Source organism: Dipodomys merriami, unplaced genomic scaffold (genome assembly GCF_024711535.1).
Source record: "Dipodomys merriami isolate MVZ:Mamm:240054 unplaced genomic scaffold, mDipMer1.0.p SCAF_817, whole genome shotgun sequence".
Taxonomy (NCBI): domain Eukaryota; kingdom Metazoa; phylum Chordata; class Mammalia; order Rodentia; family Heteromyidae; genus Dipodomys; species Dipodomys merriami.
This window is the reverse complement of record NW_027206421.1, coordinates 94709-114529: the sequence shown is the minus strand read 5'-3', so window position 1 is coordinate 114529 and position 19821 is coordinate 94709. Positions and strand designations below refer to the sequence as shown.

At 38.7% G+C, this 19821-nt stretch overlaps 2 long non-coding RNA genes across 2 annotated transcripts in view; both read left to right on the top strand.

Annotated features, from left to right (window-relative positions):
- Positions 1-18627, top strand: part of LOC138819763 (uncharacterized) — a 50790-nt gene extending 32163 nt beyond the window's left edge. Inside the window, exons 2-3 of the long non-coding RNA XR_011369614.1 lie at positions 17645-17915; positions 18564-18627. This is a non-coding gene — a long non-coding RNA (uncharacterized lncRNA). The remainder of the gene's footprint in view (positions 1-17644; positions 17916-18563) is intronic.
- Positions 8621-16678, top strand: LOC138819764 (uncharacterized). Its single transcript, XR_011369615.1, has 2 exons — positions 8621-8850; positions 16536-16678. It is a non-coding gene; the product is annotated as an uncharacterized lncRNA (long non-coding RNA).
- Positions 18628-19821: the final 1194 nt, after the last annotated feature.

The following is a 19821-nucleotide window of genomic DNA, read 5'->3' as shown; positions in this document are numbered from 1 at the left end:
ATAACGCCAGAGTGGCTACCGCGGCAGGGTAATACTCAATGGATTTTGCCGGAGAAACTTTTGGGTAAATCCAAAGCACTGGGCCATCTTGCCATAAAAGCCCTGAAGGTTGAACACATGTAGGGAGAATACACAAAGTAATTGGCTCACCTTCCTTAACTCTTTTTAAACATGCCTTTTGTAACTCATGCTCTACCTTTCGTAGTGAATCACGTGCCTCATCCGTAAGCAGTCTTGGAGAATCTAATGCAGAGTCTCCTTGTAGCATGTTATATAAGGGCTTAAGTTCATAATTTGGCAGCTTTAAATAACATCAGATCCAATTAATGTCTCCTTCCTCAATTCTACCTTTTGGGGTACAATATGAGATTTATGTATGGTAGCCCCTAAATATTCAACAACAGAGTGTTGTTGTACTTTCTCAGGGGCAATAAACAAGCTTTTAGCATTTAACAGCTTGGTAAGTTCCTCATAAGCTTTATGTAGTAATTGCTCTGATTTAGAGGCCAACAAAATATCATCCATATAATGAATGCAGCGCACCTTGGGATATTTTTGTCTAAGTGGCTTAAGAGCCTCGGTCACAAATAACTGACACATGGTTGGACTGTTTGCCATGCCCTGGGGAAATACTACCCATTCGTACCTTTTGTCCGGTTCCTCATGATTACAGGAAGGGAGGGTAAAAGCAAAACGTTCAGTGTCCCTAGCAAATAATGGAATAGAAAAGAAACAATCCTTTATGTCAATGACTATAACAGGCCAATTTTCAGGTAGGGAAGAAAGAAGCAGTAAGCCCCTCTGAACTGGACCCATAATTTGCACTTGTCCATTGATTGCACGCAAGTCATGTAGCAATCTCCACTTTCCGGATTTCCTTTTTATTACAAAAATAGGAGTATTCCAAGGAGAAACAGAAGGCTTAAGGTGCCCCAGTTCTATCTGTTCTTGTACTAGAGTTTGAGCAGCAGCAAGCTTTTCCGAGGGCAGTGGCCACTGAGGCACCCATACCAGATCCCCCGTCTTCCAAACTATGGGAATGCCCGCCCCAGTGGCCGCTATGAAAAATCCAGTCCCTGTTTGTCTAACTTTTGTTTTACTTGGATGGGCTCTTTATTGCCTTGTAGAAATTTCCCTAGGCCAAAGCCAGGATGATACCCCATGCGAGTCATCATCTCTTGGGAAACAGCTGAATATTCATTGCTCAGAGTAAACCCCATCTCTTTTAACAGATCTCTTCCTCACAGTGATACTGGCAGCTCTAGCACGTAAGGCTGAATAGTGCCTGAGTGGCCTTCATCGTCCTTCCAGGAGAGTTGTCTTGCACTCATTTGAGGAGTTTTTGCATATCCTAGGCCTTGTAATACTTGAGGAGAGGTCTGTATAGGCCATCAAAACGGCCAATCCTCTTTTGCAATTATACTTTTATCTGCCCCAGTATCTAGAAGACCTAATATCTTTTTATTGTCTATTTTTAGTTCTAGCACTGGTCTTTGGTCTAAATCAAGTGATATAAATGTCAGATCTACTCCTGTGGATCCGAAACCCTTTTCTGCCCTAGTCTGTTGCTGCGCTTCAAAATGCTCATGGAGGCTAGGTAAAATAAGCAGCTGTTCAATGCGGTCACCAGGAGATATGGCAAAAATTTCTTTTGGTGACTCAACCATGATTTTAATAGTTCCAGTATAATCAGGGTCTATTACTCCAGGGTGTATTTTAAGACCCCGTAGAGTGACAGACGACCTGCCCAAAAGCAACCCTACTGTTCCTGGTTCCAAGGGTCCTTTGAAATCTGTATCCACTAACTGAACTCCCATTTGGGGGGTTAGTACGAGTCTGGTGGTAGCGCAGAGGTCCAGTCCTGCGGAGCCTGCAGTGGCTCTCCGCGGTTCTGTGGGTGCTGTAATGTCGGCCACTGTTCCAGTTTTGATTGTTCCTGCTCCACTGCCCCATATATTTGTGGGCCCTGGGGATGAGGGCCCCGCTTCTCGTTTTTTGTCTGCTCTAGGGGTTGGCCATTGATATCCTTAACGGATCTGCATTCATTTGCCCAATGCTTCCCCTTTTTGCAGCGCGGACAGAGGCCAGGCTGCTTTTGTGGTCCTGGGAGCTTGCTACCTCCCTCTCCTCTATGGGGACAATTATGCTTCATATGTCCATCTTTCCCACAGTGATAGCACACCCCTGTCCTTCCTCCCTTTTTGTGTGTTAACTGCAAGACTGCAGCGGCTAATCCGGCATTGGTTAAAGGCCCTCCAAATTCTCTGCAAATTTTCATCCAAGCCTCCAATCCCTGATTTTTGTAAGGGGTAATGGCAGACCTGCACTCTTTAGTGCATGCTCAAATACTAGTTGTTTAATTAGGGGCATGGCCGCATCAGGGTCCCCAAAGATTCTTCCTGCTGCCTCAACCATCCTTGCTACATAGTCCGAGAAGGGTTCAGTAGACCCCTGTATGATTTTTGTTAAGTTCCCACTTACTTCTCCTTTATTAGGCAAGGCTTTCCATACTTTAATCCCTATCTTGTTAATCTGTTGATATACTTCTACTGGATATCCTATCTGTTGGTTGGCAAACCTTCCTATACCTAGAAGCATGTCTCTATCCCAAGCAGGATTGCCAGCAGCTTGGTTTGCTGCGGCTTCTTCATTTGCAAATTCAACTAAATAAGCTTTCCAATCCAAGTATTGTCCAGGGCTCAAGCAGGATTTCACGAGACTAGCCCAGTGTCCGGGTGTCATACAATGCCTTTCTAATGCCTCGACTTGTCCAATAGTAAAGGATGCAGTTACTCTATACATATGTACTGACTCAGCTAGAGACTTAATCACCTTGAAATCTAAAGGCTCATGGTATCTCTGCTGATTAGCATCCACAAATACTGGAAAAGTCAGGGGTAACTCACTTCGTGCCTCTCTCCATGCCCCTGGGTTGAAGGACCAGCCCGAGACCTTGAAACCTCCACTATAAGGGGGAGAAACTGTCGGTGTTCTGGGGCATCTGGAACTCCCACAGCAGCACCCTCTATCTTTCCTTAACTCCTTTTCCTCTTCTTTTCCTTTATCTGATATCTTTGTCCTTTCAATTTGTTCTGTGATTGCTTGAATCTCCTCGAAGTCAGATTCCTCAAGGGAATCGAGCTCTGTGAAATCGGGGTATAATTTTGACCTTGGCCTTTTTGCAGTGCCGCTAGCAACACTGCCTCTCTCTGATCTTTTTTCCTGCAGTCTCTCTAAAGCTGCTTGCCCAATCTCCACTACCTTGCTGCAGTGCTGATCCTCCAGGCAACTTCTCACTAACCTCCAAATTGGTCTTTCCCCACCCTTAAGTGCTCCTTGTTCATAAGCAAAATCTAACTCCTCTCCCAACTTCTCCCATGAGGCTACTGTGAGGCTCCCGGAGACTAGGAACTAAGGAGCTACAATGTTGCATTCCTCAAGGAACCTCCGTAAAGTATCCTTTTTTAACTTTAGTCCTTTTGAGCATAGCAGCTCTTCCAGGGCCAGAAAAATTTGATGTGACGTGGCGGTGCCCATCTTAGTTGTTTTTTTTTGTTACTTTCACTTTAGGCCTGTATTTTATTTCTTCCCGGGTTTCTGCTCTCTCTTTTATCTACAGAGACGAGAAAAAAATCCCTCCCGCTTTTATCGCAGATCCCCTCTTACCTGGGAACTTACCCCTGCTCTTGTCGCGGATTCCCCCTTTTCCTGGGAATTTACCGGTGCACCACCCTGACCACTGAAAGTTCTGAATCCTGTCGAGCCCTACCTTGGGCGCCACTTGTCTCGACCGCCTCGACCCGCAAGGATGACGCGACAACAGGTTCTTCTTTCAGGCGGTTTATTCAGGACCTTGTTTACAGCTTCTTCTCTCCTGCTTCTCTCCTGCCCACTTCTTCCTGCTTCTTCCTGCTTCTTCTTCCCATCTGCCCCCGTGCTCCGGTTATAAGCGTCCTGGATGGCCAATCCTGAAGCACCACGTGGCATATACTGATAGGGCTGCAAACACAGAAGCAAACTAGGAGCCAAGTCATAGCCATATAAGGAGTTGTTTTTTATAGAGAGCACTCGTCACCGGGAAGACGGAAGGCGGGAGCCCGTGCCATCTTAGGTCGGAGCTGCGCCACGCGGGCCCCGCCATTTTAGCTACAATGTTGCTTTTGCAGCCGTCTTTGGTCGCGGCTCCCACAGCTCTCCACAAATATCAATATTGCAAATGTGTGTATGTGGTGTGTGTGTGTGTGTGTGTGTGTGTTTATGTGGTTTTTGTGTGTGTGTGCTTTGTGTGTACTTTGTAATGCTTGGGAGTTCACACAATTGCTTCACATATGCAAAGCCAATGGTTTACCACTGAGCTATACTGTCTAGTTATAATCCAAATAGTGTTTTAAACCATGACTTTCATTCCTAGTATGCTTTTTCAAAATTATATATGATAACATGTCATCCATATTCTATCCATGCTAGCAATTTTTATTGTAATTTAGAATATTTCCACTTCCAAACTCTTGTGTTTGTTATTGATAAAGGTTTTACTTTGCTTCTTTTCTCTCTTCATTCCTTTTCCCTTTAGAGTTTAACTATTCTCTCTCTTATTTCTTTGAAAATTATCATATTCCTATTACAACATGTATATACAACGCTTTAATTTCTATTTTAATTTTTCCCATTTCCACTGATTTTAGTACAAGCTATTAGATGGATTAAAAAGAAACTTCTCTCAGGACACTTTATTTTTCTCCTTTTCTTCTCTGAAGTCTTCCTGGTTTTTGAAACACAATAGCAATCACATATAGCTCCTATGTGGTCCATCATTCTTTCTCCTCTCACTTTCCTCTGTTGTACAACTCAAGTTGTTATCATTCAGCTTTGTTATGCTACAGTGTTATCTAAATCTTAACTAATTCCTCAGTTAATTTTAGTTGTTTCAAGTATTCTCTGAAGACATTTTTCTATATATAATATCTGGGGTCTTGTGTTTTTTGAAGGTACAAAATATGAGTGACTATCAAACATCTAGATATCTCTGTAGAATATTGGTCCACCTGCTCAATAAACTCCTATGTAAATTCAAGGAATACAGGTCAGTCAGAACAATCTTGTAAAATGGTGTAGCTTCACCCTTCATACTAGCTTTGAATCTTTTTATCATGTTTAGTAGTGAAGACAACATAGTTCTACTACAAGAGCAGACACATAGAAGAATGTAACAGATTTGTTAAAAATAATTTCTCAGTTGTATGGTCAATAGATTTTGAAAACTATCCTATGACTTTATGAAATAAAAATAGAATCTTAAATGGGTGTATTGGCACTATTGTCTTTCGGGATTTACAGAATGATCTTAGACTACTACCTCAATCCTTTTTTTTGTTTCTTTTGTTTTGTTTTTTTGTCACTCATGGGGCTGGAACTCTGGGCTCAGGCACTGTCCGTGTGCTCTTCAGCTCAATGTGAGCACCCTACCACTTGAGCCACTGCACCACTTCTGGATTTCTATTGGTTTATTAGAGGTAAGAGTCTCATGGACTTTCCTGCCCAGGCTGGCTTTAAACCGTGGTCCTTAGATCTCAGACTCCTGCCTAGCTAGGATTACAGGAGTGACTTACAGGCGCCTGGCCTACCTCAATCCTTATACAAAAATTTATAATAAAAAAATTTATAATAAAAAAATAAATGTGAGATGTAAAAACCTATAAGAGATTAACGTAAAAATTCATGACATTTTATCAGTAAAGTTTTCTAATGGAAATCATTAGTGGCTAAAGAAAGGCAAGAATATACTGGATTATATCAAGTGATAGCATTTCATAATTCAAAGGAAACTATACTCATAATTCAAAGGACACTATAACCGAAGTGAAACATATCCAACAGATAGAGGGAACATATTTGTTAATGCTACAATCTGAATCTTAAGTATTTTTATATCTTCCAATTCCATATAATTTTTCCTGAATAGGATATTTCTTTAAAGAACATGTGTAAATTAAAAGTCAATAGGAGGAGCATATGAAATAAGTTACTCTTTAGTATCTAAGAAAAAAGACAAAGAAAACTCACTAGTATGACCCTAACATAAAAAGATGACACAAAATAAAGTAATGCATTTGTGGAGAAATTGATAAACTCCTCATAATGATCGATTTTTATAATACTGCAATCATTTTAGCAAGCAAGATTTCAAGTCGTAAAGGTAAAAAAGAATTGTATATTCATTACACTTCTATGAATGCATTAAAGAGAAGTAAAAACCGTGTTTCGAAAGAGAATTGTAGTTCATTGACAGTGCACTTGAAAATATGTGTGAGACCCTGGAAAAAATCCCCAAAAATCAAATTTTGAAAAGACACACTATAGAGGATGTATGCTGGAAAAATTCCTGTAAGTGAATTTTATATCTATTTTAATGTCTGTTCTAAAATTTATAGCATTTCTATTTGAAGAAATGCAAGTTTGTGAAAATTAGGCTTTGAAAACCTATGAAGGTACAATTCACTTCCACAGCACTAAAATGTATTCAATAAAAGGAGATAATATATTGCAAGTGAATTACATGTGATCCTAAGCAGGGTGCCAGTGGCTCACACCTGTAATCCTAGCTAATCAGGAGGCTGAGATCTGAGGATTGCAGTTCAAATCCAGCATGAGTAGGAAAGTTTCTTAGGCACTTATCTTTAATTAACCACCACAAAACTGTAAGTAGTGCTGTGGCTCAAGAGGTAGAGCACAAGCTTTGAGCTGAAGAGTAGAGGGACAGTGCCCAGGCATGGAGTTCAAGCCCCACTACCATCAAAAGAAAAAGAAAAGAAAAATAAAAAGAAATAAAAAGAAATATGATCTTAGCCACCAGTTCATTGCTAGAATAATTTCTGCTCTCTCAACATGGCATTTTTCCCCCAGTTAAGTCCATGGTCTTATATATGACTTGCTTGGAACCAGAATTATTCTTGCATTCTAGTTATTACAAATTTGCATGATTAGCTACCATGATTTATAGCTAGTAGAAGAAAGAGAGTGGCCTCATCCTTCATGTTCCATTTAGGAGTAATGCTTTCTCTATGTCACTCCCATAGGTCTAAATACTGGCCTTGGCTTTATTGTTTCAAAGTTGTCTTATTTGCAGAGTCTTCTATAGTTTATTGAACCATTATACTTAAACACAGAACTTCTCTTTCTCCTATTCCTATTGTTTCTCCTTCTGTTAATATATGTACACTTGGGTAATAATGCACAACACCAACACTGACAAAAAAATGTTTCTGAGAACCTACTTCCCATTTAAAATTGGTCTTAGTTTACAGAGCATTTAGGATATTTGAACTTAATGTACTCCAGGATATTTTTTTCATGTTTTTTTAATTGTGAAAATGGTAGACAGAGGGATTAGAGTTACATAAGTAAGTTAGTGAGTACATTATCTAACGAACATTGTTACCTCCTCTTTTGTTTTTCCCTGCCATCCCTTTTCTCCCCACCGCCCCAACTCTCACCTTTCATTCCCAACTAGTAAAGTTCATTTTCAACATAGTGTCTTGTTCATCTCATTGTAACAACGGGTCATACTGTGTACTTCTTTCAGCATTTAATTTCCCTTCCCCTCCCCACATTAGAAATTTGTATATACAAGTTGGAGCTCACAGACCTCAAATACAGTGGAAACAGGTTATACCATGGAGGAAGAAAATAGAAGAGAAACAAAAAAATCACATAATATATGGTAGATTGGTAGTTGGGGTGGCTTTGCTAGGGCATGTTATCTTGGTGAGGAGAAGAAGAAGTCTCGAGTCCCACCCAAACAGATAATGAAAAATCAGACAACCAATGGCTAAAGAATTTCAAGAACAAAGGCAGGGACTTATAGGTAACCTCTAGGGGCAGTGAGGGCAGCAAGGCTGGGCCTGTGGTTGTCATGCCTCTCTCGATGCCCTTGGAAGTGAGGGCCAGCTCTGCTGTGGGCTAGGCCTGGCTCTTGCCTTGAAGCAGGCACCAGGCAGGAATTGTCAGCACAGCTTCAGCCTGCCCCAAGTAGGTGGTCTGTTGTGGGTGCTGTAGCCTGGGCAGCTGCTAGGAGGCTATACTCAGCAGGGCAGAGGAAGCATGGCTGGTAGACTCCGCTCCAGCCCAGCCAAGCTCAGGGCGACTTGGGAAGTTCCAGCTCTGGATCAGGACCAGGAACTGCTCCCCAGACAAGTAGGGCCTCTGGGGACCTGTGCAGTGGCCGCCACGTGTGGGTTGTGAACCTCTTTAGAATGACCGAGGAGTCTCAATGGAGAGGTGCATTTGCTTCTGTGCCTCTCCCATCTTCTGGATTCCTGCTCTCCTCCTGTCTCATGCCATGTGCAACTACAGGAGTCAATTTCTCCAATCCACTGAGAAGCCATACCGGAGATGTTCACAGGGCTTTCCAGGCTGCTTCACCATGCATGCAGGGCTCACAGGGTGCCACCCTCCAGGCAAAGTTTACCACCATTTCAGCTTGGCCACCCCTGCCTAGAGGACCACAAACTGCATTCTTACAAATCCAGGGGTACACAAGGCCGTCCTGCAGTCTAAGGCATCCTTTCCTTCCTCCTGCTCAGGTGTGGAGCAACTGTGGAGCCAACTGCAACATCATGATTGATTATCTGAAAAGAAGAGGAAAAAAGCTTCATTGTTCCAGATACAGCTGCCCCTGGGGTTCTCTGTGTACACTAGCCTTGTGCTTAGATAAGGATCCCCAAAGACCACCATGGAGCCAGTTCTCATGTGACCAAATTAGAGTCATTTATTGCAAGGTCGAGCCTGGACTCACAACTGTCACCATTGCAGTGGATCAGAGTTGAGATCCCCGACCCTTCTGTTAACTGGGTAATTTTATAACAATCTTATTGGCTATCGAGTGCAGGCTAAGCAATAAGCAATAATTTGTGGAGGAGAAGGGGAAAAAAACAAATCATTTAAATAAGGATACAGTTGGACCCATTGCAACAATGAGATGTACAAGTTCTTATGGAGAAAAATGAACTTTACAACTTTGGTGAGGGGAAGGGGGGAGGAGGATTCGATGGGGGGCGGGGGGACAATGGGAAGGGATGGGAGGGGGAAACAAAGGAGGAGGCTACAATGCTTGATAAGAAATGTACACATTATCTTGCCCATGTAACTGTAGCTCCTCTGTACAGTATTTTCACAATAAAAAAGTAAAAAAAAACATTAAAAATTAAAAATAATCTGTAGCTTTAGGTACTTCCTGTCATCCGCTGATGGCTATTGCTAGGGGAGTTATGGGCAGAAATTTATTGTGACATTTCACGGTTTTTCCAGGAACCTGAGTTCTAACTTTCAGTAAATGTCTACTTACAATGGGTACTTTCAGTAAAGGCCTTCACAATGGATAGTTTCAGAGTATTCGGTGTCTAAGTCCAGAATGCCTGTGCTTTGGCAAAGATCTCTCACTAGGGGTGTGTGTGTGTGTGTGTGTGTGTGTGTGTGTGTGTGTGTCTGTGTGTGTGTGTGTGTCTGTGTGTGTGTGTGTGTGTGTGTGTGTCTGTGTGTGTTGTGTGAGAGAGTCAGACACAGCTGAGGTTTGAGGTAAAATTCTCCTTCCCTTCAGCACTGAGTTTTGGTATCTATCGTTTGTCCCACCTCCCCAATTTTGAGTTCTAAAGTTGTCCTTCTAAATACTTTTATCCTTTGATCTTCTTGATATTCAGATTCCTAAGGTCTGCTTGTGAACTTCAACATTTGCTTCATGAAGGTGATGCCTTTCTTCGATCTTTTATGAAGCCCTTTGCTCTCTTTAAATGCAGTTTATACTGTGTTAGTGGTTTTACTTAGCCCAGACTGTGGTGGCCCAGGCTCTCCCTGTTAATTCTGAGATTAATTTAGGCCAATATGAGATACTATAGTTTCAGTATATCAATGAAAGAAGTTCAGCATCTTTATTGAAACAATTTCCTGGCTGTAAATACAAACAAAACATCCAGTGATATAAATGTACAATCTGTTGTTTTTAGTTAATTGTGCACCACTATAATGAAAAAAAAATCTTTTTACTAACTGAAATGAGTATTTGTAATGGGAAAAAATCAAAAGTTATAAATCTTAAAAATTGATCAAATACCAAAGAAAAAGAAAGACACTAATCAGGAATGAAGTACAAATGTAAGTGTTTAATAAATAAATGAAATTTTTGAGATTCATATCCACATAGCAAATACGAAGGAAAATAAAGAGGAAAGTCACTGAGATCCTATCTTACACACCAGAATAGCTACCACCACTCAAATAAATAAACTGCTGGAGAGGTAAATAAATAAGGAACTATATTTGGTTTTGTGGCATTGTAAACTAGTGCAAACCATAGGGATATCTTAATGGAAGTTTACACAATACCAAAAAGACAGATATGTTGATGACCTTTACTGCAATTGGATACATATTGAAAGAATATAAATCAACATGAACATACATGTTCATGGCAGCAATATTCTATAGCAACCAACCTGTGTAATAAACCTAGATGCACCAGAAAGAGAGAATGAAGAAAATGTGCTGTTCATAGCTATAAACATGTTCTGGTATATGAGAAGTGAATGTTTCTACTGTATCATTGCTAAATATTTTGAATATATACCTAATCCTACTTTCACTAAGTTTTGTGGCATTGTGTTTTTGCTTTAATGAGGAACATCCATATTGATTTTCAGAACAATTACAATAGGTTGAAGATTTCCTATAATATGTACATATTAGATCAAAATTTAAATATATCAATGAACACATAGAGGACCATCATATATAGTTTATAATTTGAAGCAATTTTAAGAAGGCAACAGTTGGGGGAAAAGACGATGTTAGAAGCTTAAAAAATACACAGATGTGGAAAAATATCAAAAAAATGTGCAACTAATTACTGCTAATAGTAAAATATTTTTCTCAAGTAGTAACAATGAAACTATTAAAATAATACTTAATAACATCAAATAAATATGCCATAGAAGAAAGTGTACCATAGATATACATTTCCCCATAATTTGTTTTACTTTATAACAAATAGATTAGAAGATGCTAACACATTCAAGTGTCATTGATTGAATGCAGCAAAGGAAAGTAACAGAGAAGTAGAGAGTAAGAACAACCTGGGGTATGGATAAAGATACTCAGTAGAACTTTGTTTTCCTGATCAAAATAGAGCTAGGACAGCTAACTTTTGACAGAACACTTGTAATGTAGAGTAGTGGAGTTAATAATTTAGGTAGTAATTTATTACATTTATTCCCTAATTTTATGATGTGATTCCCTAATGATGTGAGTGATCCTAGATTTTCTTTTTTTGGGGGGGGGTGGTGTGCGGTCCTGGGGCCTGAACTCTGGCCTGGGCACTGTCCCTCAGCTCTTCAGCTCAAAGCTAGCGCTCTACCACTTGAGCCACAGCGCCACTTTCAGCTTTTTTCTTTTTGCTTATGTGGTGCTGAGGAATCGAACCCAGGGCCTCAGGCATGCAAGGCAAGCGCTCTACCACTGAGCAACCTTCCCAGCCCCCTGATCCTAGATTTTCTGAGCCCTTTTTTTTCACCCAAAATCTCAAAATTCCTCACCCTGCCAATGGTTCTTCTACTTCTCTCATTTCTCCTTGTTTCTGAACTAAACTCCTGTAACTTTTTGGTTCATGAGAAAGAGCTAGAGAAATATGAGGATGGCTTGGAGTCTGAGCTAACATCCACTCCAGCTAGGAGGATCTGGTAAAGGACTTTCACCTGGGTCTCAGAATCAGATATTAATTGACCTCTTTGGAAATGGAGAAACTCACTCACTCAGAAAGAATCTGTCATTCCTTGACTTACTCTGAAGAGATTCGATACTAGGGCACAATGAAGAGAATGAGCTTTCCCATTGTCAGAAAGAACAGGTTGAAAACTAAAACTGGCCTCAGGTCCCAAAGGGCCAGTCAGAAGCCAAGAGATCACACTTTCCTCCTCATCAGGAACCTTCTGGTAGGAATAGAGTCTGAGCAAAGTCTGACATAAACTGAGACTTGGCCTAAGGTGGAAACAAAAGAATGACCCTCTCTTTGATTACAAGGGAGTTATGTAGTGAGACATGACAACTTCCTTCATATAAGAAAATTAAAGTTATCTCACTGCCACTTTGCAGGAAGTCAGTTTCCCCAAAGGAGAAGTTTTTAAATGCTGTGACTGCCAGTTTGCTCTGTAGGCTGTTGTCTCTCTCACCCCTTCTCATGTTAGGAATGCATTGCTTCTTTCAGGCACTCAACTACCTGTACTGACTCCTAGGCAGGAATACTGTAGGCTGTTCTTTGGCTAACCTCTTGCATTTAAAGCAGATTAGGCCCAGGCTCTGCTCATGCCTAGAGGTAGATGCAAGAGGTGAATATAAGCTCAGATTTGTACAGAACCTCGATCATATTGAAAAAAAATTAAATTAAATTAATAGTTGAGTGATTTAGGGTTTATAGCCACAAAATTTAGGTAATTATTAGTAATATATCTAGAATCATGGATTAGGAAGAGAACTGTGAAGGATGTTCAGGATACAATGGAAAAGACACACCATAGCCATAACAGGAGATAAGAGTATGAAGGAACTATTGACAAAGGTCCATTTATTATCTTAGGAGTGACCTTGGATAGGAGGCTTTTAGAATAATATCTAAAAGAGAGGAAAGTGCTGGACACTGGTGGCTCACACCTGTAATCCTAGCTACCCGGGAGGCTGAGATCTGAGTATTATGATTCAAAGCAATCCCAGGCAGAAAAAGCCAGAAGTGGTGCTGTGGTTCAAGTGGTAGAGCACGAGCCTTGAGCTCAGGGACAATGCCTAGGGTTCGATTCTTCAGTGCCACATAAGCAAAAAAAATCCAGAAGTGCTGTTATGGCTTGAGTGGTAGGGAACTAGCCTTGAATTGAAGAGGTGATGGACAGTGCTCAGGCCCAGAGTTCAGGCTTCTTGTCCGGCCTAAATAAAAACAAAAAAAAATAAAACAAAAATCCTTCCAAACTTATCTTTTCTCATAATTGAAGAGAGGCTCTTTTTACAGAAATTCTCCTTATCTAACTCAAGGTCATCAAAACTTTAGTAGACTTTTCCTGTTGAGATGTAATGCACCTAACTCTACTGAACCTAATCATGGCTGGGAAAGTATGGACCTAGGTATGTTTGTTGTATTTTTCCTTATGAACTCAGTTATTATATATAATATATATTATAATATAGAATATATTATACATTGTATAAATATATTAAATAGATTATAACATGTATTATGTATTAACAGACTTCCTCATTTTAGATGTAGGAACAGGCAACCTATTGAAAGAAAAATGTTTGAATCTGAGTTATTTCTCTACCACAGGACAATACCAGGTTTCATTCTTATTACCCAAAGAGCAACATAGGAAAGCAATGACCATGGATGTGGTTCTCTGGATTTTGGAAATTGTGATCATATATGTATATATATATAATGAATAATATTGAATATGTAAAACTATAACAACAGATAAATAAGTGAATACCTATGTGCACACACTCCCAGTCACTTTTATGTATAAGACTTTCTTTTCTATGCTCCTATTCACCTACATAGAGAGTACATGATTTGCCCTTGAATTGTCCTGGAAGTTCTTTATTGGGATACTGTAACTTCACATCCTTTGTTCCCTAAGTAGTCAGATGCTATGTATTCAATAACAAAACTGTTACAAGCAAAAGTATCAACCCTGACACACAGAGGAACTTGGATTTCAGAAATGCCACAAATAAGTGGAAGGTACAGCAGTACTTTTCAAAATTGAATAGACTACATATTTATTAGAAAGCTTGTAAGAAAAATACTTCAGCGTAGGATGATACACTTGAAAAAAACTACAGTTTAAATTACATATAGCCGGGGGCTGCAATAGACAATAAATAAGAATTAAAAAAAAATAAATTACATATGACATCAAATTACAAAGTTCCAGGGCATTTCCCTACTCATGAAAACTAGAGTAATACATATTAAAAATAAATAAATGAAAAGACAAATGTTTTATACTAAATTTCAAAACATACTATACGTTATACAAAGGAAATGCGATAAGCATGAATTTTACAGTCTAGTAAAATCATATGGCATGAAGAATCTGATTAACTGATTCATTAAAGTCAATACAATGTAGTTAAAACTTCCGATAACTCAAGTGTTAACTTAGCAGAATACTTTCAATCTATGGTGTCTATTTTGCATATTATCCAGCCCTATCCATCCCACAATGGCAGAAGGCTTTTCCTGAGAAAGTCCAGAGACCTGTCTACTGTGAGTGCTCAATGTAAACCTGTTCCAATTCTCTTTTATTTGGGCATGTGATAGACTGACTATCTGTTAACTTGCCAAAGGCACAATTTGGACAGGCTTCCAATAGTGATATTTTAGCTCTCAGAATAAAAGGGAAATTGAAGACAGAGGGAAAATCTACCAGATCCCTGAAAGATTTCTATCATTGTGCTAAACCTGTTGCTTTCTACTGACAGTTGAACAAACTGCAGTAATTGCCACTCCAACCACATGTCCAAAAAGTGGCTTTCCAAATATTGGCCTACTTTCACTTTGGTAAATGAAGACACACTATTGTGGCCCCGTTTTACTTAACCTATTAGCTATGGTTGGCCCAAAGGATAGTTGAACTTACGAATTTCTTAAATTTTAGGTCATCACACAATCACTTCATAGCCCTTAAACATTAAAAATACCTACCAATATAAGTCTGCATTACATACTTATTACTGTTTTTCTTCATTTGTCATGTTTTACATATTTGTGTATCCCGGGGCTTAGCTCTGTAATATTCCTTCTCATATTTTTTACCACTGAGTACAGTATTATTTCTGCATTTTTTCTCCATCTCTGTTTACTTTAATTCAAGTCCTTAATAGCATCCTGTCTACTGACAACTCCTAACTACTGATTTTAACAAACTCAAAATATCCCAAAGTGAGCTTTGATCTCTATCTACAAACCAATCCCCAATTACTATTTGATTAAGTGATAACTCTTCCAGCTGTCTTCTCAAAATACCTTGGAGTCATTTCAGACTTACATACTTTTTCACACCTCATATTTAATCTATGACCAGGTTTCAAAAAATTAACTCACTGTATATTTTAGGAAGCATATATATGTGTATATATATATATATATATATATATATGTATGTATATATATGTATATATGGTATATGAGTGCTAGTACTATGACTAAAATTTGCGGCCTAGGTTCTTTAATTTTTTTTCGGGGGGGGGGGTCCGGTCGTGGGGCCTGAACTCTGGGCATGGGTGCTGTCCCTCAGCTCTTCAGCTCCAGGATAGTGCTCTACCACTTGAGCCACAGTACAACTTTCAACTTTTTTCTTTTTGCTTATGTGGTACCGAGGAATTGATCCCAGGACCTCATGCATTCAAGGCAAGCGCTCTATCACTGAGCCACCTTCCCAGCCCCTTACTTTTCTTTTTGGTTCAGTCTTTATTTGGTATAAAGATCACCTACAATGTCATTACCCACACCCTTTTAATTTAAAACTATGTACATTCTGTAGCAATGTTATTGCCATTTTAACCATAATTAGGAAGATAATGTGGGTTCATCTGCTCCATACATCTTGAAAGGTAATGAATGTGAAACTTACAGAATATCCTCAGATATGCCTGGTGGAAACCTGGATTTGAATTATGGTTCTACAGCTTATCCGTATTGGGTACTTGGGAAATTTGTTTGGCCTTGTTGTCTACTTCTTTTTTTAATAAAATACTTAATTCATTTCCTAACTGGAAGAACTATCTTGAGCATGAAAATGACCCTAATGCAGGTGCAGTGCTTGGAATGGGGTCTGCACATTGTGTAGTAGGTCCAAAAGAAGTCAGCTTCCATCAGCATTGTCAGAGCATCCTTCCTGAAAGCCTTAAGAAATATATACCCAACTGATGTTAATATCTGTGAAAACTTATCTTTACAAAAAAAGGTCTTGTCTTCATATGAAACAAAGTAATGTTGGGGCTGTCCTGTGGCTTTTAGTCTGAAGGAGTTTTGTCTAAATTATATTCTTACACTATTAGTAGTAGCAGTAGCATTCTTTAGTGCTCCCCTTCATTTTTCTAATTCTGTGTTCCATTTGGAATACTATTGTAACTTAGATTATAATCTTTGTTATTAGAATAAATAAACTACAACTGCTGAAGTTTTAAATAAAGAGACAATTTTAGGTGTGCATTACATTTTATGTGCTTAATACTTTCCTGCAATTATTCCTTTTAGGTTATAAATCCATAACAAACTATTTTTTTAAGATTTCTTATATGATTTATAGATTTATTTTATGATTCTTATATGATTTCTTAGAGATCCATAAATAAAACATCTCAGAACAGGAAAAAAGTAGGTAAGAAGTTATAAAAATACTATTATGGTGTCTTAATGGCTAAGCGTAAAGAACATGTAACAAAACAGTTGGAAGATTCATTTGCTCTTTTTTCTATTCTCTCACCCTTCATTGTAGAAACTTTCTCACTATGAAGTGCCAAGTCGTCTGGACATTTCAAGCCTTGTCTCAGTGACAGAAGTGATGGGATTAGGACATGTGCTCCTATGACTGGCTTTTAGGAAGTTCACAATAAAGCAATACCAGTACATATAAAGAAACTTTTGTTAGTGATGTGCATTGACTTCCTCAATTGCGAAAATTAAATTCATATGTCAAAACATCAAATTTCTTACATTATAATATATGCAGTTCAACTGACATTACTAACACTTCCATAAATCAAATGCAAACTAAAAGCTCTATATCAAAAACCAACATCTAAGGCAGTGTTGGAAATACAAGAAGAAACACAATAAATCTAATAGAGTGAGATCTTTAACACTGGCAATGAGCAATGATAGCTGAATTTTTAACCAAGCTTGGAAAGTTCAGGTGTCCACTAATGATGTGATTAGAGTTGCGAAGTTGACCTTGGTATTAAGATTAGAGGTAAAATTCAAAGACAGCTAAGGTTGCTGCAGTATTGTAGCTCTATACAGTGTGACCCTCCCTGATAATGGTAAAGCACAGAGTAGAAGATAAGTCAGTAAAATGTATAGGAAGGATTTTCCACTAAGAATAATTGCAGGGGGTGATCATCACTCTTCCGTTGAAAATGTACAGCCCGTCATTCTACTTTAAACTCTAGAATATTTCTGATCTGAAGACAATTATAACACACCAATGTGCTGTGAGTGCTGAGCAGTTTAGGTGTGTATTACTGTAATATATGTAAAATCTTTAGAGGTATGGAGTGACCTGACCTTCAAACTTCATTCTGTGTTGTAAAGTTTCATGGAAAAATGTTCACAATTATGCAATTCAAACTCATCTAAGTCTGAATCAGGCAACTGAGATAAGACATTTGGGTCATCACTCCAGTGACAAGGTTTGTGACCTATGAAATAAATAACATTATTTCACAATGTATATGTGTTTCTGAAAATTTATGCAATACCAAATACCAAATGTACAAAAGGGACAATTGTCCATCTCTTATATATATCCGAAGCAAAGATACACCTGAATTACACTTTCTTGTTAGAGGATCACAGAATGACTGCTGATGTTTGGTTTCTTTCCAGGTGCTCCTATACATTTGTGAATCTTCTCTGAGGAAGTGTTTTCCATAGTTTGTTTTGAGGTGTTCCGAATATCAGTACTGTCATTCACCACAACCATGAAACAGCAAAGATGATGGGATACCTGGCCAAAGAACTGAGAAATCACAGGAAGTAATAGGAAAGAAGACACCAGAGGACCCAAAGCCTCATTGCCAGCTTCTGGATCCCCAAATCCTGTTTAAAATGCTTTATATTCATTCTACTATAGGGGTGGGGTAATGAGTGGCTACAGGTATGTCCACAAACTGAGGCATCAATCTAGTTTGTGGTTACAACTATTAACTGAGGTATTGTTTGTATACATAGTGATAATTGAATCCCTTATTTTTAATTAGCAGAATGGAGCAATAATCATTACAACCATAGCACAGACATCCATCTTGTTTCCAAAGTCTTAAACTTTTAGTGTCCAACAGCTCTAACTTAAATACTTTTGAGGTAATAACCCATACCCCTGTCTTCCCTTAACTGTTTGACCTTTCCACAGCACAGCTCTCAGCCTTTTGATTGCTGTTTGAGATGGCTTCCCAATATATCCCTTTCCAGGTATAACAGTTTGACTCTAGAATCCCTCACAAGTACTATTACAGATGGGTTATTTTGAAAGGGATATTTTTTTCTAGGGTAGGGTCACTTTTTTAAATTTTATTTTATTTAAAGGTACTGTACAGAGTGGTTACAGTTACATGAGTAAGGTACATTCCTTGATGAGTATTGTTACCCACTCCATTGTTGTTCTCCTATCCTTTCCCACCCTCAACCATACCCCCCACCCCAAAGTTGTAAAGTTCATTGCCGGTATATTATCTTGTGAATATCATTGTTGCAATGGGTCACTTCTTTCATCATTATGTTATTTCCCTTTCCTTCTCCAAATCAGATAATGTATATACAAGATGGAAGGTACCAGAATCAAGACAGAGATGTCCAGAGATAAATCAAAAACAAATGAAATAAAATAACATCTAGTTACACTTCTTTACCGACATCAAGGTTGATATCTGAAAAAAAAAGTAATTGTTGTTTCCATGTCTTGGAGTCCATTTCAATTAGCATCATTTTGTATGGTCAAATGTACATAGCTCTAGAGCCAGCAATCCCATTCATGGGCATTTGTCGAAATTATCTCTAGATAGCTAATGGATGAAAAATAGAATTGAAAATAGCAAAGGAAAACAAATCAACATTCAGGTATTATGATTTTATAATTCTAATACGAAAGAACTGAAGCTTTTGTTTAATGAAGAAGAAAGTTTAGCCTGTAATTTCAATGCAAGGCATCAGTTGTAATGAGTCTAAAGTCTTTTCCTCAAAGATATCCAAGTGTAATATACTCATCCTCTGAAGAGTAAATAAGTAATTATTTTAATTAGCTTTGCTTAATATTAATTTACATGTAGAAAATAAGTTAAAATATCTTCTCTCAGGCTGGGAAGGTGGCTCAGTGTTAGTGTTTGCATGCAAGAGTCCCTGGGTTTAATTCTTCAATACCACATAAGCAAAAAGAAAAAAACCTGGAAGTGGCGCTGTGGCTCAAGTGGTAGAGTGCTAAACTTGAGCTGAAGAGCTGAAGGACAGCGTCCATGTCCATAGTTCAAGACAGACGACCGGACTCCAAAAAATAAAAAACTAAAACTACCAGCACAAGTATGTTTTTGGCACCATTATTACCATATCTAAGACATGGAACCAGTCCAAATGCCCCTCAGTAGATGAATGGATCAGGAAAATGTGGAATATATACACAATGGAATTTCATGCTTCTGTGAGAAAGAATGACATAGCCCCTTTCTTAAGAAAATGGAAAGACTTGGAAAAAAAAATCATTGTGTGAAGGAAGCCAGACTCAAAGAAACATAGGCTCTATGGTTTCCCTCATTTTTATTAATTAATATATGCTTAGGATAGTCCTGGCAGATAGGTTCATTTTTTACACTCTTAATATTCGCTGTGTGTGTGTGTGTGTGTGTGTGTGTGTGTGTGTGTGTGTGCACGCGTGTGTGCAGTAATGAAACTGACTCAGAGCCTCAAAATCTTGCTTGTTTTTTTTCACTCATGACTGACTGAATCTGTACTATTTTAACCAAGGTTTCACTATGTGTTTGATTGAACAATTGAACATAAATGTCTCGTGGATT